The sequence below is a fragment of the Triturus cristatus genome, chromosome 8, assembly GCF_964204655.1.
Source record: "Triturus cristatus chromosome 8, aTriCri1.1, whole genome shotgun sequence".
Taxonomy (NCBI): Eukaryota; Metazoa; Chordata; class Amphibia; order Caudata; family Salamandridae; genus Triturus; species Triturus cristatus.
The window spans coordinates 1,231,017,941-1,231,042,100 of record NC_140591.1 but is presented as its reverse complement, the minus strand read 5'-3'; the positions used below and the strand labels follow the sequence as shown (position 1 = coordinate 1,231,042,100).

At 46.2% G+C, this 24,160-nt stretch overlaps 1 protein-coding gene across 2 annotated transcripts in view; it reads right to left on the bottom strand.

The window, feature by feature from the left end:
* Nucleotides 1-24,160, bottom strand: part of SYTL5 (synaptotagmin like 5) — a 725,724-nt gene that overhangs the window by 35,513 nt on the left and 666,051 nt on the right. The gene's annotated exons all lie outside the window — the stretch shown is intronic.

The window sequence follows — 24,160 nt, the reverse complement described above, 5'->3', positions numbered from 1 at the left end:
TTTAAGCAGGAGGTCAATGATGGGGCATAGAATTGGGCAATGGAGGGCAGGAGGAGTGGACTGGTAAATCATACTAAATTGAGGGCAGTGGCAGCACATCAGGCCATGCATGGCAGGAGGGAGGAGGCTAGTCCATGGATTCACACAACAGAGGATAGGGAGGAGGGGGATGGGGCAGCAAGCTAACTGTTCAGAGAAGGCGGGTATTAGGAACTTTATTGTTTTTAAAACGTGTGTCTGTGCGAACTACTTAAAATATGAACAAGTATGCAGCATAATCTCACTTTTATTCAGGAAGAAGAGGACGTTTGTGACTGTGACTCCGGGCTCACTTGGCAGAAACACCCCCTGACCCTCCACCCCCTATCGCAAAATGTTATGCCCGTGAAAAGGGTAGGTGAACACAGTGTTATATAGAACATAGTCCTGAGAGCACGATTGAAAATGAAAACTAGATATAGTGTATGGTATAAACTATGCACCAAAAAGTGTTATATAAGATGAACCGGGCGTGAAATATAATACGCAATACATTGTGCGCAATGACAGATTCATTGGAGAGCGCGAAATAGCACAGGCACTAGCGCGTGCTATGTGATATGCGCCTTGGAGTGTAATATGCACAGGGCAGTGTTGTGTAACCTAACTAGTCTCTAAAGTTGTAATATAAAATATGTGCTGGGGAGTGTAACGTTGCATATGCACTGTGACAAAGATATGGATCCCAGATTGTAATATGTATGGCATAGCACTGTGCATTATAACATAGGCATCGAGGAAGGCACGTTAGATGGGGCAATATAACCCGTGCGAAGACAAGTGTGGCATGACATATTCACGGGGTGGTGTTACAGTGCACATGGGCTAGAGAGTGTCATAGCATATGCACTAGCTAGTGGAATACAACACAGAGGTGTGTGGCACTCAGCAGGCAATGGTGGGTGTAACACAGCATTGGGCTCTGCCAGGAGCGCGCTGTGACTCTCAAGTGATGTTCGTCCCCTTTCCAGAGAGTAAAATAAAAAGTATTACACATCCGGCAGTGGATGTGTGTTTTATTAACCGTGAGGGGGGTTTCTTGCATAGTTTTGGTCGAATTTTTGTCGAATCCCCTTTGAATGGCTTGGTGTGCATGTGTATTAAATGTGCCCGTCAATAGCTACCCATGTTTGTATAAATAAACGACAAGGGTGTCTACCGGGATTTGGCACGGTAGGGCATCAGACATGTCAGAGCTTCACTAGTGGTGTAAATACATTCCACGTGGATTCATTGTATGCATAGTCGCCTTTTAATGAATATCACGCAAATCGTCATGGTGATAGGTACGTACGGTTTGTCCAGCATGTCCTAGGTGTGTCTATAAATATATATTTTTTAAAAATAATAAAAAACAGTGGCCGGCCCTGGGGATTGGGGTCAAAAAAATATAATTATGAGACAGGCCCTGGGGGATGGGGTCATCAGGGCCAATAAATTAGAATAAGAAGGGGAACAACACAGCCCCCCTTCTTAAAAAATTAAAATAAATAAAAGACTGGCATCGTGCCGGAGGCCACGCCCCCTCCTTGCAGCACTCTGCAAACGCGCCCCCTGGCGAGTTGTAAGTTGGGGAATTAATTCCTCTTCAATACTGAGGGTCCCTGAGGGCCAACTAGCCCAACAGGCATCTCCAGTATGCACCAGGGAGCTGCGCTGCAGACAGGTGTTCTGAGGCCAAGCCCCTTTTTACACCTCTCTGCAACGCAGCTCTGTGGCGCTTACTGGAGGTACCTAGTGGTCTAGTTTGACCCTAGGGACCCTTAGGATTCAAGGGGACTTAATCTCTCAACTTAGAACAGCCACAGGGCGCGTTTACACAGTGGTGAATGAAGGGGACGAGGCCTGAGGTGACGTGTGCAAACACGCACTATGGCACGTTTTAAATTGGGGATATAATTTTCCTTCAATACTGAGGGCCCCTGGGGGCTAACTAGCCCACCAAGTGCTTCCAGTAAGCGCCACTGAGCTGCATTGCAGAGAGGTGGTCCAGGCCGTGCCACTTTTTACACCTCTCTGCAACGCAGCTCTGTGGCACTTACTGGAGGTACCTAGTGGGCTAGTTGGACCCTAGGGACCCTCAGGATTCAAATGAACTTAATCTCCCAACTAAAAAAGGACACAGGGCGTGTTTACACAGTGGTGAAGGGAGGGGACGGGGCCTGAGTTAACGTGTGCAAAAACGCCCTGTGGCCTGTTTTAAGAGGTAGTTTTAATCCCCCTGCCCTATTTTATACTAGGGGCTTACAGAGGAGGTCATGCTAATCACAGGGGGACCCCAACGCATAATGTTCCCTAGTGTATGTAGGTGTTTTCACTGTATTCTAAGTGTCTTTTAACATAGCACTGGCTCTAGGACTGGTTAGTCAGACTCAGTTACCACCAGTATCCGTCTGAAAAAGTTGAGGGTACAGGATGATTTTGCAACAAGGCTTATTTCTGCTCTTCTTTTTGTTCTTTCTGCATGTTATCCTTCTTCCTGCACTTTTCTTCGTCTTTGAGGACCTCTGTTGCTTCTTTCTGCACTTCTTTTTTTTCTTTCTGTGCATTTTTTCTTCTTTCTTCACATGTCCTATCTCCTTAGGCATAGTTAGAAATTAGCATTTAAAAAACCTTTGAAATTCACAGAAAAAACCATAGGTTTCAGGCACATTATAGTTAGGAATTAGCATTTAAAAAACCTCAGAAATTCACTGAAAAAAACATAGGTTTCAGGGATGTTATAGTTAGCTGGACTTTTCACTTGTACAAAACCATTGAAATTCCCCCGTTATAGTTAGTTCAGCTAACTATAACTCGCGCGCCCGCAATGCACTGCTGATGACGTCACATATTATATCACTCATGACATGGTCAGTGACATCACTCATGACATCACTGATGACATCTCAAACGAAGTCATATTAGACGCTGATTTGACGAAGAACTTAGCGGATATTATTGACCTAAAGATCAGAGGTATTATACACCCACTTGAGTCAAAAATTGAACAACTAACTGCAGAAGTCGTTAGACTGGGCGGACTTCTGAAAAAGGCCATTGAAGAACCAGGAAGAGTAACTACTGCCACAATTAACAGTAAATGTAACATCCAGGACGTTCATTCTATGAAGACTACAAGTAGTAGGGAGAATGTTATAGATAACTCCATAGCCCCTCAAGTGCCAATTCGTAGTGACAGTCAGACTGCCACTATTACTAAAAGTAGCGAGGGCTGGAAAGAAATAAGTAAAGGGCACGTTACCAACCTCCCGCCTGAATGTGCACCATATGTGGTAGTACTAACGAATGTACCGCCACTAGTAAGTGGGGGTAATCAAGAAACACATGACTCTTTAAAAAATAAAAGTAGATCCTGGTTGAATAGGCAATGCGGTTTTCCGTTAAATTTTTCTGACCAAGTCCTGACTACCAGGAGAGTTAAATGGATAGGGAGTTCTAGGAAAAGCTCAAGGGGGGATTGTGTGATTGTAAACTTTAAATTTCCACAACATGCTGGCACCGTCCTCCTAAGAGCTGCGTCTCTCCCGACCTCTGATGCTAATGTATGTGCCCGATCGTTAGGTTTCTTTTACAGTCACCTTAATATTAATCACTGTGAGATCAGAGGAAACATTACCTACCCGGCTACCTATAGACCTTACTTTGGTATTCCAACTCAAAATACATTTCATGCCCTTAGCTCCCTGGACTCTAATAATTGACTTACACAGGGGGGAGAGATGTATTCAGAGAGGGCTAAAGGTATTGGCGTAGATGACTGTGCTAACAAAACTATAGCCATGGCCACACGACCTATGTCCTTATTGACCAAGGTAGAGACTGTTGTTGAGGGTCATGAGGATCTGTGTAATATGAGACAGCCTATTGGGGGGGGGGGCTCTGTTACTGGACCTGTAACTACGAATGCTACTAGTAGAGGCACACGTACCAGATTGGTTTGCTGGAACGTAGCCGGTTTAAAATTCAAGGGCAGAGATCTAGGCTGGAAAACTTTTATTAGCAAGTATGACATCTTATGTTTTCAAGAAACCTGGTGCAAAGGTGATGTTAATTATGAGGGATTTGTGTCCTATAATTTACCTGCACGGGGAGAGGGACCTGGTAGAGCCAAAGGGGGTTTACTTATACTTATATCGGTCCATCGCCGGATAGTGGTAAAAAAGCATATACCAGTAGGTGATCTTGTACAGATGCTCTGGATCTCTGAAGGTAAAGGCCGCAATATCCTTTTGATCAACTATTATATTAATATCTTTGACGGCACCAGGAGTAAAATAGTAACAGACCTGGCCAATACCATTGATAATCTGAGTTTGGAATCTAATGTTGTATTTGATATTATCTGGTGTGGGGACTTTAACACTACGTTGTGTGAATTGTCACCCTTAAAGGTTTGTGGGGTTACTAACAATGCTGGTTGGGATGTACTGCATTTTGGTCATGATACCTACGGGGAAACCTTGCACAAATTAATGGGTTGTCATGACCTGGAAATATTGGAATGCTGTAAGGATGGAAATGGCCTGCCCGTCCCAACATTCAAAAACTGGCGTACTGATTCTGTGATTGATCTTGTGATAGTATCTTCCAGTATTATCGATTGCTTTGCACCTCCGGAAATTGAAATATCAGCTATAAGTGACCACAATTGTATTATTGTGGCCACCACTTTGTGGGAGGATAGTGATGTAGAGGTGGGGATTACAATTGATAATGTTGAAGCTCACAGGGTCAATGGGGTAAGGCTTAGGTGGGTAGGGGAAAAAGCCTCAGAATTGATTACATCTATAATAAAGGGGAATTTGGCAGACATTGTTTTTATTCTGGAAAACAGATTCGACCATGAGCGGGTCTTATCTTCTTTTAAAGGAATCAACACTGCCATTGATGCCAAATTTACCGGTCGTAATAGGGGTCGTTCAAGGATTGGACCTGGTTGGTTTGACCACTCCTGTTCGGCAGCTCTAACCAGCCTCAAGCAGGCCTTAGCAATGAAGCCCAGGGATAAAAATTTAGTAATAAATTTAAGGACAGATTATAAAAATGCTCTTAAATATAGGAAGGGGGATCTACAGCAGCAAGCTTGGGACTCACTCAACCAAGCTGCAGAATTATCTAACTGCACGCTGTTTTGGGCGACGGTTAACTCATCATTTCTTAAAGAGGCCAATGTACCCGAGTTAACAGCAAATGTTTCAAGTGAAGGATGGATTACCCACTTCTCGATAATTTTTGACTCTGGTAAAATTGCTGATGCCTGTTCATCCAGTTGGCCTATTTTGCCACTTGATTTCTCTGTTAGGGAGGTCAAAAGCGGCATTCGGGCGAGCAAGGGCGGGAAAGCCCAAGGCCCGGATGGGGTCCCGAATGACGTTTATAAAGCTGCACCTGAAGTCTGGGGACCCCTGTTAGCAGTCGTTTTTAATGCTGCTGTCTGTACTGGGCCCCCTCCATCCTGGGGGGAGTCTATTATTGTCCCAATTTATAAAAAAGGAAGCAGGTCTGATGCAAAGAATTATCGTTCGGTTTCTCTATTGGACTCCTCTATAAAGGTTATGAGTAGAGTTATGCTTGTAAGGTTAGAGGAATGGGTGGAACAGGATTGCATTCTGGCAGACAGTCAGTATGGATTTAGGAAAGGCAGGGGTACGCTTGATCAATGTGTCAATTTAGAATTGTTGATCGGGAAGTACACTGATGCAAAACCAGGCCTTATGTACCTATGCTTCGCAGACTTGAGTAGCGCTTTCGACATGGTGGACCACTCGATTTTGTGGCCAACCTTGTTGAAAATGGGAGCACCAGTGGGTATAATATTCTTTCTTGCCAGGATGTACGAGAAATTAAAAACCTGTGTGCGTTTCGGGAGTAAGGGAGAATGTACCCCAAATTTTAGCGTCAAACGTGGTATAAGGCAGGGTTGTGTTTTAGCTCCTCTTTTATTTATTAATGGAATTGATGCTATTTTAAAGGAAGTTAACGCAGATGCTCCCATGATCAATGGCGTTTCAGTGCCGGTGTTATTATATGCCGATGACGCTGTTTTGTTATCTAGAACTTCCGTGGGACTGCAGCGGTTGATGGATAGTTTTGCGTCCTTTATTAAAGATAAGAAACTAGTTATTAACAAAGGCAAAAACGCACACCATGATCTGTGGTTCAAAGAATTCTAAACATACTATTAAAGGGTACTTTATTGATAATGTAAAGGTGCAACAAGTGGATACATTTTGCTACCTAGGTATTACCTTTTCTTGTGATAAGAAGTGGATTTATGAATTTAATAATATACGTAATAAAATGGCTAGAAATGGCCACGGCATCTTCAGATTTGCCGCCAAAATTGGGGACCGTAGAACAGGGGACATGCTTAAAATTTACCAGGCCAGATGTGTAACTATTGCACTGTATGGGGCAGGAATTTGGGGCTACTGTTGTGCCCATAATTTGCAGCTGGAAGAAAATCTTTTTCTTAAAAAACTTCTATGCTTGCCTACCTCGGCCTCTAATGTTCTGAGTCACCAGGAATTATCTGTTAACTACCTACTCGACTTCTTATCCCTTAGGCCTTTGATGACCTGGCGGTCAATCTGGCTGAAGGATGAGAAGTCCTTTACTAGGTCTATTATCCAGGACTGTTTGCGATTAGACAAATTTGTAGCAATACCCTGGATTAAATACATTATTGTATGTTTTTCAGATATTTTTAACCTGAATATTGTAAAAGACCCCAAAGCAGTTCTATCGATCCCCAAAACTGAGCTGAAAAGGGCTTTTCTGGATTTTGCAGAGAGAAAGAGGGCAGTTGCTGTCGGAACTCTGTCCACTGGTATGTTTTACAATAGGTACTTATCTACGGAAGGATTCCCTGTCTATCTAACCTTGGTTACAAGGCCCTCGCATAAATTTGTGTTAACAAGACTCAGATTTGGAATGGTACACCATTTGGTGGCCCATCCGACAGCGAAAAAACATCCATTTGGGCCTTGTAGATGTGATGGGACTTCCACACAAAGCACACTGCACTTTATCTTGTTCTGTAAACTGTACTCTAATTTTCGTATTGCTTTCCTTAAACCAATGTTTGTTAAATATGGAATACGTACAGTTGAGCACGCAATGAAATTAATATTTAATTTGCAATCTGCGGATGTTTGTTTTTACACTGCAACTTTTTTAAACAAATGCATCAATTCCAGGAAAAGTATGTGTTTTTAACAAAGTGTGTAATTGTGTTTTTGCATTTTAACCAGTTTTAATTAATTTATTGCGATTCTTAATGTATTGTCAATGTTTACTGTAACTTGCCCTTTGTATTTTTACTATGTCTGTCTCTTGTGCTTTTATGGTCATTAATTTGTACCGAATAAAGCTTAATTGAATTGAATATAAACATATATATTCGGTAATCCCTGTATATACACCTGACTCAAATTTCTTTGTAACCAGATAATTGTCACACACACAGTCCCCGATTATAAAGAAAAAAAGTCAGAACTCGACTATTAAAATTTATTACAGTTGAGTTCTGAGGTCACAATGCCTGCTGCCAGAGCAAGCAGCCGAACTGAAAGGCAGGTCTTGTCACGGAGCATAACTGAAGCAAGTGTTTGGCAACGAAAACTCAAACTTGCTTTTCTTTTTTCTCCTCTATTTTTTTAGTTTACAATGACAAGCAGAGAGAATATGTTTTTGATGGCACTCCTTAGATAGCTAGAGAAAAGCTACAATCTTTCTGCATGTTTCTCCACATTCCGAACTATTGCAGTTTTTATTAAAACAAAAAACTGACTTGTATTGAACTGTTTCTAATATCTGTTTGCAACAGATATCTAACAGGTTTTGATGTGTTTCATTTTGCAATAGAGGTTTTTCCCCCTTAATGTTTGTAAACATGCTCACTCTTTCATATGAAAGAGCTAAGCACCAAAGTTTTAAGTGGCTTGTGGGAAAGTTGATGATGTGACCATGTATTATATGGGATAAAGTACCCCCCTGGTGTACATGATAAGGATATTGCAAGTCACCTTGGGATCTATAACCTTATAAAGGAACTTGGCCTTCAGCCTCATTTCTCTATATGGATATGGAACTCCTTAGAGACTTGCTATATCCTTATAATGTACGGCAAGGGGTACTTTATCCCATATATGTGTGTGTGTGTGAGTCTGTGTATATATATTTTCCATATTTCACAAATTGTGATGTGTAAGTTTTTATTATGCTGTTTTATGGCAATAAAATGCCCCAAAAAATAAAAGAGTAGCACATATATGTGTGTTTTGATATATATATATATATATATATATATATATATATATATATATATATATATATATATATATATATGTACACACACATATATGTGCTACTATATATATATATATACACACACACACACACACACACACATATATATGCTACTCTTTTACATTTTTTAATTTATATCTTTTTTTGCCATAAAACCTTGGTTTAAAAACTTATACATCACAATTTTTGAAATATGAAAAATATTCCACGGTTGCCTGTGAAATATGGATTTCATTATTATAATGGAAGAGCCAATACCACTCTGCAGGCCTTTCACATTGTTAGCGCAACTAAGATTATGAAGCTAGGTGACCAAATGTGGCGATGGTATCAAAATCATGTGGCAAAAATGTAAATTATGTTGTGCATTCTCTGGCAGTAACATTATCATCTATTGTAAGTACAAGCAACATTTATGATGAAATCTGCAAATTTACCACGTTATATGTCAAATGATGTGGCAATTGTTGTAAATCCATAATTATGTTTTACATGATACAGTCACAGAATCGCAAAAACCTATTGACACTACGATCGTACATTGTTTTATTCACATTTATTAGTGAAAGTTAAACCAAAAATCAGTACCCATTTAAAGCTAACAACCCCAATATAAACATGTAATGTAAAAAAATCATAAGCAGTAGCATGTGTAATAATAATGCCTCCATGTCACAATCATGAGGTTCTGGTGACATTTACAAACCACTATATAGCCTAACTACGATCAAAGTTAACATATTTCATCCATCATATGTAGAACACCTTTTTGACCCTATTAAATAAGCTCTAGGTTGTATGTAATAAAATCAACTTTTAAAAAGTTGAGTAGGTTAATTGAGTTGAAATTGATGAGGTCAGAATGCTGTGTCTTTCATTATTACTTATGCCAATTCCAAATCTTTTAAAAAGTTTTTATTATTACGTGCATTCTTTAGTTTATCTAACTTTTGCCTTATAGCTCATTACTACCCCTTAATGCTTCTCACCCCAGAGCCCTTAAAACCCCAAACTACCATTTAAAGCTACCTTTCCCTGAACCCTAAAAGTCCCTTCCTACCCCTAAAAGCTACCCTTCCCTGAATGCTAAAACCCCTTTACTATCCCTTGACACAATCCTTTCCTGAACAATAGAAACCCTTACTACCCATTAACACTACACATTCTTGAATCTAAAAATTCACTTTAACCATTAAACACCACCATCGTGAGTAGAAAACCTACCACATCTCTTTAGGTGTAGATAGTTATTAATTTTCTAGGTCCTGATGAATCGCGAGGAGATTATCCCAATAGCGAGAAACATGTTGACCAACACTTAGTTACACAAGGTACAACACGACACAAGACATTACACTCGATCTTGTGCCTTGGTTCTTGTTTTTATTTAGGGTAGGAGAACCCCAGAATAAAATACTTGTTTACTTTGGTACTCCCAATCCTATTTTAAACTCACTATTTTTTCATCTACACTATACTGCCCCCTTACCCGCACTTCACCATACGGCTTTCGGATATAAAGATCTCCGACAAAGAGCCCCTATTACAGGGAGCCCGTCGGGTATTGCACTGCCGACCCGACGAGGAGCAGCCCAGATGATGAAGCATGACACCTGCAAGGTTGTGTGAGGGCATTATTATCCGATATATGGATTCCCTACATTGACCTCAGCTCTTGGGGCATGTGCGTTTCCTATCTACCCTGACTCTGTACTTCTCTGATAATGAGGAACGGCATAACCTTCTTATAAAATATTTGCTCAGGCCACTGTTTATGCTGGACCTACCACTCCTGTGCGAGTGGAAAAGGCCTCTATTGTCCCTCCTTATTGGTTACATCGTTGGGCTAATCTCAGAACGCCAGGGAAACACCTGCTGCATATAAATATACTCGTCCCTTTCTATTTTGTCTGTCCCCAACAGGTCTTAACTCGTACCGGTAAAGCACTCTGCTTTTTGAAAGGAACTAGAGGTAATGCCAGGAATACCATTGGTCGTACCCAACGTGTTAACATTCCTGCCACCGGATCAGCGCCCCTCCTGGAACTATGGCACTGTATACTTAATATGAGCTGCTCTATAATAAGTCTTGAAATTTGGTGTACGTAACCATCCACTATTCCACAGAAGCTTCAGTACCTCTAAACCTATCCGTGCCCTCCCGGTCCGGTCCACCAGTATAGCAACTTGAGCAATTCATTCAATCTGCAGTAGCAGGACTCTGGTATACGCATCGGAATGTAGCATGTTATGATCACCAAATATTGACCCGATTCTGATACCTCAAATGGAATGGTATCAGATTCTAAAAGTCAAATCTGCTCTGGGAAATAGCTTCTCCTTAGAGAATCACGTTGTGCAGCCTTGAGGGGAGTAGGCAGTGTTCAAGAGGAAAATGAAATATGTGGCATCTTTTAATGAATACACTGACCAATGTAACCCTCTTTGCTTTTTTCCAGTGTTACATTCAATTCTCACAACACTAATGCTTCAAGTAATGTTTACATCACAACTTGAAATTAAGTAAAATGTGATTTTCAGTAGGTTGCCAGGGAGAATGATGACGCAATGCCATGTCCTGTGATACCATACTTCATGCTAATTCGGAGTTAGCAAGATATAATTGCAATCCTATTTTTTCGTGAAACCAGAGAACAGCGAAATTGGCATTTTCCTTATGGTTGCTTTGCAAATTAAAACACATCATTTTGAGGATGTAGCTTGGTGAAAACTAAAATGTAAAAACTTCATCTGGCTCACCCTGGAAAACATAGATTTTCTTCAGATGTTCTGTATACTATATTCCAACTGTGCCTGAGCCCAGGGATGAAAGATTACCCTTGGGTAGCTAAGAATCAAAAGTTTGCTAGCATTCGCACCAAGAATTTTCAATTCTATTAAGGACACGGAGGCGAGGATTATGCTATCTCTTTCTTTACTGTCGTAATACAGCAGCCAAATAAAACATTCAATTAGTTATTATAAACTACATTGTCCATGATGCTTTGCATTGGTAACGCCCCTTTGGCCCTCCATAAGAGCCCTGAGTGCAATCCCATCATCCTCTTTCTTTGCTCGAACTGCAAAAGTTCACAAGTCAACAAATAACTTCATAACATCCTCCAACATGGAAGTTAACATGGAACCAGGATCCAACCGTACTCTTCAAATGGAAGAACATCTTATTCAGACTTCTTGTCTGCTCCTAGGAAAAAAATATGGACAACCCGTAATATCTGCGTTTTAGAGAATATCAACATTCCATTCTCAACGGGTGGGTAGCATGAACAATAACTTTGTACATAGCCGGGTGGGATAATCCTCGCCTCCGTGTCCTTAATAGAATTGAAAATTCTTGGCGCGAATGCTAGCAAATTTTTGATTCTGTTACAGGACCGGAGGCTTCGGATTATGCTAGTTTAACGCTTTATTAAATACCACAGATGTTATATCTCCCACCGGCTTATAATAGTATTGCTTGAAAGTAGATTCTGACGACCAATCAGCACAATGCATAATATCTTGAATATTAGATCCTAACATATAAGATTTCGACGCCATGGCACCACGCACTGAATGTGCACCAAATTTCTGAATGTCAATACCAGCTTCTTTCATAACATAGTGAAGCCATCTATCAATGGTTGCAGCCGACACTGGCTTAAAAGGTTTTTGCACTGCAATAAGCAGTTGGGTAGAACCCTCTGGTCTCAACAAACGGGTACAGTCTTCATATGTTTTTAAACATTGCACCACACACAACTTGTCATTATTCGGAAAAGCATTGTAATCAATACGTCTAGATAGAGTTTTTGTACGGCCTGTGATAGTAAAAGAAACTCCTTCCGGAGTAAATACTCTACCTGTAATGTCCAAAGCCCGCACATCGGAAGAACGCCTGCATGCCGAAAGACATAGAAGCATTGCCAATTTGGCAAATAACTGCTTCCTGGATAGAAGATGGTTCGCCGACCAGCTGTTAAATAATGAAATTACTTGTGAGACGTCCCATAAACCCGAGTACTTCGGTTTAGGAGGATTCGCTACCCTTATGCCCTTAAGAAGTTTACATATCACCGGGTGCATACCAACAGGTTTTCCGTCTACTTGATTATGGCCTCTGGGTATTAAGAGGGACGGAGGGAATGCATAATTCAAAGTTCCCGAGCAGTCCTGAAGGAATGCGTCGGTCGCCTTCGCTGCTGGGTCCGGCCTCCAACTGTAAAAGTGAAGGAGTTGCCGGTTCAGTCTGGATGCAAATAAATCCGTCTGGCATTGACCCTACAGTGTCTGCAACCACTGGAACACATTCGGGCTCAGCTGCCAATCGCTGTAATGCTTGAGGTGTCTCGAATTCCAGTCCGCTACAATGTTGGACTGGCCCGGGATGTATTCCGCTATAACCGTGATCTGACGACTCAGGCAATAATGCCAAAAATCCTTGGCGATCTCCACCAGAAGAGACAACCTCGTTCCCCCCAGCTTGTTGATGTATCTCACCGCTAAGATGTTGTCCATCCTCAGGAGGATGCAACAAGAGCTCTGCTTGGGAGACAGAGTCCGAATCGCGAAAGACCCCTTTGGGAGTTCCACAAAAATTATGTGTAATAAAAGTTCTTGGGGTGACCATCTTCCTCCCGTGGAGATATCTCCGCAACGCGCTCCCCAACTCCAACCCCAACGGCTGGCATCGGATTCGATGACTACTTCGGGTTGCGAGCCGAAAATCGCCCTGCCGTTCCACGCTTCCACGTGGCCCAGCCACCACTGCATCTCTTCCCTCACTTCTTGGGATAACGGAACCAAGTCCGTGTACGTTAGACCCTTCTGCAGATGTTGGATCTTTAGTCTCTGCAATGCTCTGTAATGCAGTGGTCCTGGGAAAATCGCTTGAATTGATGACGCTAGTAAACCTACTATCCTGGCTATAACTCGGAGAGACACCGTCTGTTTGCTGAGAAGAGCAGTAATCTCTTTCTTGAGATCCTTGAGCTTTGTCTTGGGAAGACTCAATTGTGCCATCTGGGAGTCTATCACAAACTCCAGAAACTCTGTCACCTGTGCAGGGACTAGTGCTGACTTGGCGTGATTGATTACAAAACCGAGGTTCTGTAACAAAGACATCGTCATGTGAAGGTGCTGAGCCACCAGTTCCTGGCTCTGCGCCATGATCAGAATGTCGTCCAGATAAATAATCATGCGCACGCCCTGCTCCCGCAGGTGGGCCACCACTGGCTTCATCACCTTGGTGAAACACCAAGGAGCTGAGGAAAGCCCGAAAGGAAGGGCCGAATACTCGAACCACCGACCTTTCCATTGAAACTGAAGGAAACGGCGGTGCGAAGGGAAAATGGTAATGGACAGGTAAGCATCCTTGAGGTCCAATCTGACCATCCAATCCCCCTGCTTCAGCAGATCCGTCAGAAAATGGATACCCTCCATTTTGAAATGTTTGTAAATCAGGTAGTGATTGAACTCCCTCAAATTTAAAACCAGTCTGTGTCCACCCCCCTTCTTCTGGACTAAAAAGACATTGCTGCAAAAACCGTGAGGTTTGCCATCGCATGGCACAATCACGTGTTTGTGCAGCAATTCTTCTATTTCGGAGTCTATAAAACTGTTTTCTTGTTGGGAAAAATGGAGAGGTTGGGGAAACGCGACCTGGCATGGGGAGTCATAAAATTCCAATTGGAAACCCTAGACTGTTTGAAGTACCCATGCATCCTGCGTTATGCTTCGCCAATTCTGAACAAAGAATTGCGTTCGACCCCCCAATGGAAGTAGAGAAACTTCTGACAGGCTTACCTGAGGACTTCTGTGCTTGGAATCCAGCTCTGTTTCGCCCTCCATGGAAACGGCGCTTGTTGAAACGTCGACGAGTGGGGTAGAAGGTGCCTCCTCTGGTTGAGTCCCAATCACCTCTACCTCGACCATAGTCACCTCTGGGGGGACCCTGGTTATATCCACGGCCTGACGAGCGTCTCCTGCCTCGTCCGGCCCTGTTAAAAAGGCCTTGCTGAAATACGCGCTTGATCCCTGATTGGGTCTTATCCAGGGAGGTGAATGTCCCCACGTACTTTGATACATCTTTAACAAAACGGTCTCCGAAAAGGTTACCTTCCGCCAGGGGACCGGGCTCCGCTGCAGCGAGATCTGCTAGATTGGCATCCATGCGCAAAAGTAGAGACTTACGTCTTTCGGTTGAAATGGCGCAATTCGCATTTCCTAAGAGGCAAATTGCCCTTTGAGTCCAACCGGCTAAGATATCCGGGTCAACTGGTGTCGCAGCTCTCTTTGCCACCAGGGCCATCTCCAGAATTTTTGCTAACGGACCCACCACGTCGAGAAGTTTATCTTGACATCAATCCCCTTCTTGGGGTCTTTAGAAAACTTTTTCAGAAAGGTGAGGAGACTGACGTCTATTTCTGGGGTCTCTGCTACCTTGTCTGGGACATCTGGCCGTGGGCATTCGGACTTGAGCCGATTACGGACCTCCTTGTCAAAACCTTTTCGAAGGTTCTCATGAAGATAATCAGTGACCTCCGGCGCCGGAGCCCAGTCCGCAGATCTGGGGTGCACAATGTCACTAGGATTGAAGATAAAGGGTGTATTAGATACGCTCTCCGGCTCGACGGAAGACACCTTCTTCGCTTTCTTTTTAGGAGGAAGCTCTTCGTCCGAGGTTGTAGTATCGGTAGCGGTGCTGGTGCTATCGGTATCGGGGTATACTCTCTGTTTGCTTTGCCCCCAGTCGAATATTCATGCTCCCCCGTCAGAGCAGGAGGTAACTCGCTAAAAGCGCTAGCGTGCGGCCACTGCTTTGCCTTGCCTGACGGTGGTGGAGCACCCTTCGATTTACCTTTAGTGAAACCATGCCTTTTAGCAAAGCTTTCAAGCTGCTTAGTGATAGGTTTAAGAGCAGCAGTTAAAGCTAGTTGCACAGTGCTAGGTACTGAGCTCTCAATGGCCTTATTGACCGAGGATTGGACGGACGCGTCCAGAGCCTCCACAATATTGTCCTCCAGGACAGTCTCCTGCTGTCCCTCATAATACACCTCCTCATGGTCATCTTCATATCTCACCCACTCGTCCATTTCTATTACAAGACTGTGGTGAAGTATACAGATATATAAATAACAGCAATCTGTATTAGGTAATCGATAATGAGGAGTAAGGGGGGGCAGCCCACTTTGCACACTGTAACATAGATGACCCCCAAAATTTGTACCAGGCCCCCTCAGCAAAGCTGTACTCAACAATTGTGCAGCCCACCAGGGCGTAGGAGCCAGGAAAGTTCTTCTCAGGAGCGTGTGCCACTCCCTAAGGCCGGTATTATTTCAGCCTAACCAGGCGTTGTATCCACCACCGATCTTTCACCTTGATCTCGGTGAAAACACTTGGGGAAACGAGCGCGGCGTGTGCAGCCCAACGCGAGCCCAAAAGGAGCCCAATGGTCTCGCTTGTGCAGCACATGCCCGCCGTGAACCACTCGGCTCCTGGGTAGCGCTCGGGCGACAAGGGGAGCCCAGAGCACTCTAGCGCTCAATGCGCGTTCGAGAGGACGACCATAAACGACCATAAAAACGGTCCGGTACACGCGCGCGACTCGCGTGCTGAAACAAGCATAACAGAATAACACCCAGATGCGCTGGGATCAAAGGACAAAGTCCCGTCACAGCGTGCGGCTCGTGCTCAACGCCTTAACAAAGTAAGCCACTTTTCAACATGAATAAATTTCGCGTACAATCAAGGATCACAACATATGATTACTAATATGGCATCATACACCAAAGCGGTAAATCATCAAAGCCACGGCAATATTGATCAGAGCAATAGATGGGGCACTTATCTCATGCTGTGAGCAGCAAAGAAAGAGGATGATGGGATTGCACTCTGGGCTCTTATGGAGGGCCAAAGGGGTATTACCAATGCAATGCATCATGGACAGTGTAGTTTATAATAACTAATTGAATGTTTTATTTGGCTGCTGTATTACGACAGTAAAGAAAGAGATAGCATAATCCGAAGCCTCCGGTCCTGTAATAGAATCTCTTGTAATTGGTCCATGAAAGCAAGGAATGATCAGAGGTCTTTGCAATTTCACAACTACAGGCGGCTGTCATATGGGTGAAGGACCAGAGATGCTGGAGATGTCAAAGGCTTGTACGGCACAAAGACAAAAAGGAGTGTCAAGATGGAGAACATAAATGATGCAAATCTCAGAGGCAAGTGATAGAATACATCTTTATTGCTCATTGTTTTCAGGAGCCCCAAATGAACCAGGGAGTCTTGTCTGCCTTCTGTGCCACTGCCACACCAGTGGATGCAAAGTAGACAATGACACCCCCACCCAGTAGGTGGAAATCTCATGACATAGTTGTCCTTTGCTGATATGGCAGGATGTCTGGCCACCTAGCAAGGTCTAAATGACCTCATATGCTGACACAGAAAACCATCATCTTGAATCGGTGCATGTGTTAGATGATCCAGATCCTTCACATTTCCACATAAGTACAAAATAGTGGTGAAAAATATACGATGAATTGGTTAGAGGAGAGAGGAACCTAGAGACCTCTGCCTAAAGTACAGATAAGTGCTTTGGAGGTGCAATTCCCACTGTGGCTATGCAGACAACACTGCTCCAGCCACCTTGCCCAGCCATCTTGGAAAGCAGAGAATCAACCCCAAAGTTACACTCGAATGCATAACCTGGAGACATACAGTGAATTGTTACACAATTTGGGACACCTTATACGGGGACAAACTACTCATCTGAGCAAAATTCAGGTCCTATAACTATAGATAACTTCCATGGATCAACAAGGATAGTTTAGAAATCATACATACTTAAGCTGAATCATACAAGGGAAGGGAGCGAGGGAAACAGCAAGAATGAAAACAATTTGGGAGAAAAACAGATACTTTAAATTAGGCGGAACAAGCAAATAATTGAAAGGGATTACGTTCAAATTTCAAAAATATATGAGGAGGAGCCTAGCGCGCAACCAAGATGGCCGCGTAGGTGCGAGGCTCCCGAGGACCTCCGCAACCTCCTACGTTTATCCTGTCTTCATCCTGAATCGGTTGAGGGGACTGTGTCGGTGAACCTGAGCCGAGGTGGTACCCGTTTTCCGTTTTTGAATCGGACCCCGGGTGCCGGGGTGAGCATCGACTGAAGTTTGCGGCCTGCTTCTCTCCTGACCCCGGACTCGAGTTTGGGGGTGACCCAGTGGCGAAGTGAATAACAACGGCGGGCCGAGCCTGGCGAGTCGCGTACCCCACACTTTCACTTTCGCTTTTGAGTCCCCTTGCCGTCATCGCGAGTGGGATTACGGCGCTTCTTTGTGTGGTGGTGGCCTCGCTGGGGGACCCTGCCTGCCTGCCTGCGGGGACCCGCTCCACCTTCCTGAGGTGACCCCCGGGGCTCTCGGCCTTGATTGCTTGCTCTCCACTGCGTGGCTGGTGAGGGTGCGAGATACACGACGATGACCACGAAGCAGGATGGAGATCGGCTGAAGGCCAAATCGACCCGGCGTGGCACCGCACTTCAAGTCAACATTATGGATCGCTACACCCTCCCGAAGGGGTCTCCCGGCGGATCGCACAAGTCTTCCGAGTGTCCCCCGGATGCCCCGGATTTGCCTACGGATCTGACTTTGCAGGACGTCATGGGCGCCATTGCTGAGATGAAGACCTCAGTGGGCCAACAATTCGACACCTTGGCGCACAAACTCGACGCGGTCCTCATCGATGTCAACCTTGTTAGAGCAGATCTATCTAAGACAAATGACCGGGTTGACTCCTTGGCCCATACCGCGTCGGGCCTCACGACTGAGGTAGCGGCCCTTCAGACGGAGGTGCGCCGGCTCCGGCAGGCAAGTGCGCTCACGGATCGGCGCCTGGAGGACTCCGAGAGCAGGGCCCGGAGGAATAACATTCACATTATCGGAGTGCCCGAGGGACGGGAGGACTCGGCGGCGGATCTCTTTGTGGAGGACCTGATTTCTACCCATCTCCAGCCTCGAGGACTGAGTAAATTATTTGCGGTGGAGAGGGCCCATAGAGTTCCTGGCGGCAGACCGAAGGTCGGAGCTCCTCCGCGGCCTCTTATTGCCCGTATCTTCAACTTTCGGGACAGGGATGCGATTTTGCAAGCTTCCAGACTGCAAGGGCCGCTTAAGCTGGAGAACATGGAGGTGAACTTTTATCCTGATTTCACGCAGGCGGTCCAGAAGCAGAGATTGAGTTTCATGGGCGTCAAGCGGCGGCTTCGAGACATGAACTTAAAATACGCCATGCTTTTCCCGGCCAGGCTGCGTGTGGAGGCTGATGGTCGCACTCACTTTTTTGACCGTCCTGAGATGGCCGGGGACTGGTTGGACACTTTGTCTGGGGGACATGATCGGGATGGGATGGGGGCGACGGGAGGAGAGTGCCCACCGGACCGGGTATGAGGTATTGACACTGGGGCTCATTCCTGATGATACCACCTTTCGGCCACGCTTAGGGTCTCTTGACTGTTGTGTTTTGTTTCCCCTCCATTGGAGGTGGTGCTGTGTCTCGAGGGGGTTCTCTTTCCTCCTCTAGGGGGTCTTTGTAGTTTAGTTTACACAGGGGCGACAGGCACACTGCAAGTTGGGGAGGCTGTTTGGGCTCATGCAGGGGTGCAGGGAGGGGGGAGTTTTGTTCGGGATGTTGGGTTGGGGTTGGGTATTGTTTATTTGTACCACAAGGCAGAAGTATTGTTGTGCTATCGCTAAAGTGCTCTCTGGGGGGAGATTGATTGGTTTTGGCTATGATGGGGGGTAGGGGACTGAGCCTTTTGTCCTGGAACGTTAATGGACTGGGGGACAGGATAAAACGGGGAGTGGTCCTGCAGTTCTTAAAACGAATTTCACCCGATATAGTATTTCTGCAGGAAACACACCTCATTGGAAACTCCTTTCGTGCCATGAACAGACGGGGCTATCGCCTTGTAGCCCACTCGGGCTTCACATCTGGTTCGAGGGGTGTGGGCATTATGGTTAAAACCTCGCTCCCGTTGGAGGTTGATGAGGTGCTCCATGATGATAGGGGACGATATACGGCTCTGGTGGGTAGACTGGAGGGTAAAGTGATTGTTTTGGTTTCTGTTTATGTCCCGCCAGGGTTGCAGACAACTACTTTTGCTGATTTGGGGCGCCTTCTTCTTGGCCTGCCGGAGGGGATTCTAGTGGTTGGGGGGGATTTTAACTCTGTAATTTCCGGAACTGAGGATCGTCACCCTCCCAGGGATCTCCCCCGTGCCCAAGCTTGGTTATCTGGCCTCTTGGATACCCTGGGGCTGGTGGATTGTTGGCGGCTGAAACACCCTACGCAGATACAATACACCTTTCATTCCGGGGCTCATGGTAGTCTTTCGAGGCTTGATTATGTTCTGATGCCAGCAGCACAGGCGGGGAGGGTCGGGGAGGTACGACATCTGGCTCGGGGTATTTCAGATCACTCCCCGCTCCTGTTGCACTTCGACATTGTCCCGAGGGGGAGGGGAGGGTGGTCCCGATTAATTCCTGGTACCTGCGTGACCCCGCAATTCGCGCTGATTTGGTTAAATCTCTTGAGCGATATTTTGAAGACAATGTGGGGTCTGTGTCGTCTGCGGTTTCTTTGTGGGAGGCGTTTAAGACGGTACTCCGGGGGGAGGCCCTGTCCCTCATTTCCCATTCCCGGAGGCGCGAGCGGGAGGAGGTGACCCGTATCGAATCTGAGATAACTGACTTGGAGGGTGGTCTGGAGGGTGGGGTAACGGATGACAAACTGCATGCTCTCCGACTCAAACAGGCGGACTACAGGGCCCTAGTCACGGAGGCTGCTAGGGGCCTGAGTAGAGAGCAACAGGGGCGACTGTATGATGTGGGTGATAAGGCTGGTAAATTGATTGCGTGGCTGGATAAAAAGGAGAGAGCGAGTCGAGTTGTCCCGTCGATTGAGAGACTGGATGGTGTGTGTCACTGAGCCGGAGGAAATTGTTGATTGTTTCGCTGAGTATTTCCGTGGGGTGTATTCCCCGGTATCTTCCCGCTCGGAAGAGGATTCCCATGACCTGCTTAAAGACATTGCACTGCCTTCCCTTTCGGAGGAGGATAAATTGTCGTTGGACGCGGCCCCGACATCTGAGGAGATTGCCCTCGCCATACGTTCGGTCGCCTCTGGCAAGGCCATGGGTCCTAATGGCCTTCCCATTGAATTGTACAAATTACGACCGGATACGCTGGCTCCGCATCTCCGTGCTATGTTCCTCGCGGCCCGGTCGGTGGGTTCCCTCCCGCTGGACCAGCGTCTTGCCACTATTGTGGTTATTCATAAGGAGGGGAGGCCGCGGGATCGGGTCACGTCTTACAGGCCCATTTCGCTGTTGAATGCGGAGCCGAAAATTCTCCCCAAGGTGCTGGCTAATCGGCTGGTTGGCGTGGTGTGCGATCTGATCCACCAGGACCAGTCCGGCTTTATCCCTCATCGCAACACCGCGCTTAACTTGCGGCGTCTGCACGGGGTGCTCGCGAGGGTCCCGTTCATACGAGAGCCAGCCATTTTGGCGTCCTTGGACGCCACTATGGCGTTCGACACGCTTGAGTGCCATACATTTGGGCGACGCTGGCTAAGTTTGGGTTTGGCCCGGGATTCATTGGCTGGGTGAAACTGTTGTATTCCGGACCGCGGGCGCAGGTGGCGGTGAATGGTAGAGTATCGGCTCCGTTTGAACTGGGCAGGGGCACGCGGCAGGGCTGCCCGCTGTCGCCGCTTCTTTTTGCGCTTGCCTTGGAGCCCCTGGCGGAATGGCTGCGGTGGCACCCTTCGATTCGTGGTCTCCGATGGACCCCCGAGTATGAGGATCGCGTATCCCTTTACGCGGACGATATTCTTTTGTATCTTGCTTCCCCGCGCAAATCACTGATTGTGTTAGTGGATGTGTTGCGTTCATTCGGCCGCAACTCCGGCTTAGTCATCAACTGGGCTAAATCCTGTGTGTATGTCCTTTCGGGGGAGGCTCCTATCCTTCCGCGGGGTTGTCCTATCCAGGTTGCTCCGCAGGGATTTAAGTACCTGGGTATCTTTATTACCCTGGACGCTGCGGCCCGATATAAACAGAACTTACTCCCCCCCCTCCAGCGCCTGAAGGAGGATGTGGCGCGTTGGAGGCGCTTGCCGCTCTCGCCGCTCGGCCGTGCGGCGCTGTTTAAGATGATGTCGTTGCCACGTTTCTTATACGCTTTACAAAACACGATGGACGTCGTCCCGGCGCGCTACTTTCGGGAGGTGGAGGGTCTGCAGCGCCACCTGTTTTGGGATGGGAGGCCGCGTATCGCCCTCGCGAAGCTGACGCTCCTGTGGTATGACGGGGGGGTCGCCCTCCCAGACATCAAACGGTATTACTGGGCCTCCCAGCTGGCTGCGATAAACCACGGCCTTTATGGGCCCGCCCTTAACCCGGCTTTTGAAATGGACAAACTGTTACTGCCGGGTGGCGACTATAATCGTGTGCTTTACTCTACATCGCTCGACGCTCGTTTGACGGGCCCTACACGGGTCGCGGTACGGGTGTGGCACGCGGCAAACTTGGCGATGGGGTGGAAGGACCGGTTGACCCGGGTGACGCCACTGTATGCATCTGAGCGACTGGGCTGCTTGTGGACCTCGAAAGGCTTTGAGAAGTGGGACATGATAGGCATCAGCAGGGTGGGCGATCTCTGGACGAGGGGGGGATTCAAAACGTTCGATGTGCTGCAGAAGGAATTCCAGTTGCAGGACAGGGAGTACTTCCGATATGTACAGGTTCGTCACGCGCTGTGTTCTGTATTCCCGGATGTTGCCTCCATCCCGGAGTGCCTCCCTCTGGAAGATAGAGTGCTAGATGGGCATGTACCGGATGGCACTATCTCATTGATTTATAAAAAGCTCATCAACGATCGCTCGGGACTGCTGACTGGCCTTCGTGAGGCATGGGTCGCTGATGGATTGGAGCTGGATGACGAGGACTGGGTGTCTGCGGTGGCCTCCCCGAAAGAGGTGGCCATACCGGCCCGCCTTCGCTTCGTCCAGCTCAAAATACTCCACAGGGTCTATGTTTCGGGGCCGGGTTTGATGCGTATGGGATATGCCGTGGATGGGCTGTGTAAGCGTGGGTGTGGTTTGTTGGGGACCTTCATCCATATTTTGTGGGAATGCCCGGAGGTGGCGCGATTCTGGCGTGGTGTACATGCGGTGTTGCAAGCGGTCACGCATGTGGCGCTGTTTCCCGAGGCTAGGAGATGTCTGCTAAATGTGTGGGAGCCAACTGATTATACGGTGCCGCAGACGTGGTGGGTGACCCTGGGATATATGGTGGCCAAGCGTGACATAGCACAATTGTGGGGCTCCCAGAGGTCACCAACGGTTTCGGTGTGGAAGGACAACATGGATTGGTGTATGTTTCGGGAGAAGGTAGTGTATGTGGCGAGAGGTAAGCCTGGGAAATGGGTGAAAGTGTGGGGCCCCTGGAACTCCTATCGTGGCGGGATTTGTACCCTGCCGCTGACGCCTGACTTGGCAGTGGCCCAGTCTCCCTAGTCTGTTTGTCACCTTGGTTCTGGGTATTGTGTCTACTTTGTTTTTGTCCCGGCCTGTCCACCCCCCCTATTCCTGTGGATCGGTAGGGTCCTACCCAGGGGAGCTCATAATGCTGCTTTGACTTTTGCTGCCTTGTGGATTTGTTTGTAGTTTCTTATAAAAAATGGAACAGCCAGTTGGGGGGTCCGGACGGTGTGGCCGCCAACGATTCCCTCGACTTCTGGGACCTTTATCACTTGCGGCTTGTGTTTAATAACTGTATTTTATGCTCTCACTGTTTGCTAGCGGCCGGCCTGAAGGTTGTAGGCCCATCTCTGTATATCTTTTGCATTCTGTAATAAAGGTTTCAAAAAAAAAAAATAATAATTCAAAAATATTGTGCTGAAGCAAAAACTGGGCCCGTCCATTCTGCACAAAAACATTTGTGTGATATAGAATGGGATGGGGGAAACAAATTTCCATGTTCATGAAACAGAAAGATGTTTGCACCTTGAAGTATGTGTGGAAAATTGATTCTGGAGCTCTTGCTAAATGCATATACTCGACTTTTTACCTTGAACATTATTTCACACATGTAATAGTAACCTGACAAAGAAAAACACATCAATAAATAACCTATTAAAAGAGAGGAGCATCACCCCCCTCCCCACATACTCCCCTACATAGACACCAAATGCAAGATGGTGGCCGCAGGGTGCTTGTTGGCCTGTGGCCTGAATAGCAGCTGTGGTAGTGGAGTTATACACCCTCCCCAATATTTTCGGAGCAGCTAGTGCGATACAGAATGTAACAATTGGAATTTGTGCTGTGGCAAATCATGGAGCAAACTGATTTCACATGACTTTTGGTGTTTGCATAATAACTGTCCATATAGGAAATGTGGGACTATGAGACAAAAAGAGATCATGTTTTATTATTGCAAGTAAAGGGAAATAGGGCAAACACAAATTATGCAATAATTATTATTTATGGGCAAAATAAACAGCTGCAATTTAAAGTTAATATGAAAATAACTAAAATGATGCAAGTTCACCACTGAAGAGAAAATAACTATTTTTAGGTGGCTGTTCACAAAATCCACTGGCTTTCTGCAGTCACTCAAAATAAAGGGAGCCATGAGTTGCCCCATTCCGTATGTTTGGCTGGGCTGAAGCAAAATGTGAATGACAATTCAACAGACCAATGAATGACGTCTGCTGACCAAAAGCCCTTCTATGTATGC